The 506-nt window shown below is 58.7% G+C and overlaps 1 protein-coding gene across 1 annotated transcript in view; it reads right to left on the reverse strand.

The window, feature by feature from the left end:
• Positions 1–506, reverse strand: part of LOC104387642 (ras association domain-containing protein 7-like) — a 13394-nt gene that overhangs the window by 1918 nt on the left and 10970 nt on the right. The gene's annotated exons all lie outside the window — the stretch shown is intronic.

Raw genomic sequence — 506 nt, forward strand, 5'->3', positions numbered from 1 at the left:
GGGAAGGGCGTCTACCACCGCCTGGCTAGGCAAACGCTTCTCCCTTTTGGTTCACGAAACGGGACCCAGCGGGCGGACAGTGGGCACCACGCGGTGCCTCGACCATCTGGTGCTGAGGGGCATCATCAGCCCCCACGGCTGCCATCTCCATGCAGCACCTCACCATGAACCCGAGCCCTTGCACAGCTTGCATGGTCAAAAGGCTTCATGCACAGGAACCATAGGGACCTGCACTGTCCCCCTCCATGGCTCCTTATTCCAAGATGACATTGACCCTTGCATCAACACCACCAACCTTACACATGGACCATTTGCTCCAGCACCACCATCCATGCTAGAGTGAGGTGATGCTGTGCTCCCTGTGCACCAGCCAGCAAAAGCCACAGCCCAGATGCAGCTTGCATGGAGACTGATGGATGTGGGATCCTGTGTCAGCCAGGAGAAAGCAGTGGTGTTCCCCCAGCAGTGGTGTTCCCCCAGCAGTGGTGTTCCCCCAGCAGTGGTGT

This window comes from Chaetura pelagica, unplaced genomic scaffold, assembly GCF_000747805.2.
Source record: "Chaetura pelagica isolate M959 unplaced genomic scaffold, ChaPel_1.0 scaffold74, whole genome shotgun sequence".
Classification (NCBI taxonomy): domain Eukaryota; kingdom Metazoa; phylum Chordata; class Aves; order Apodiformes; family Apodidae; genus Chaetura; species Chaetura pelagica.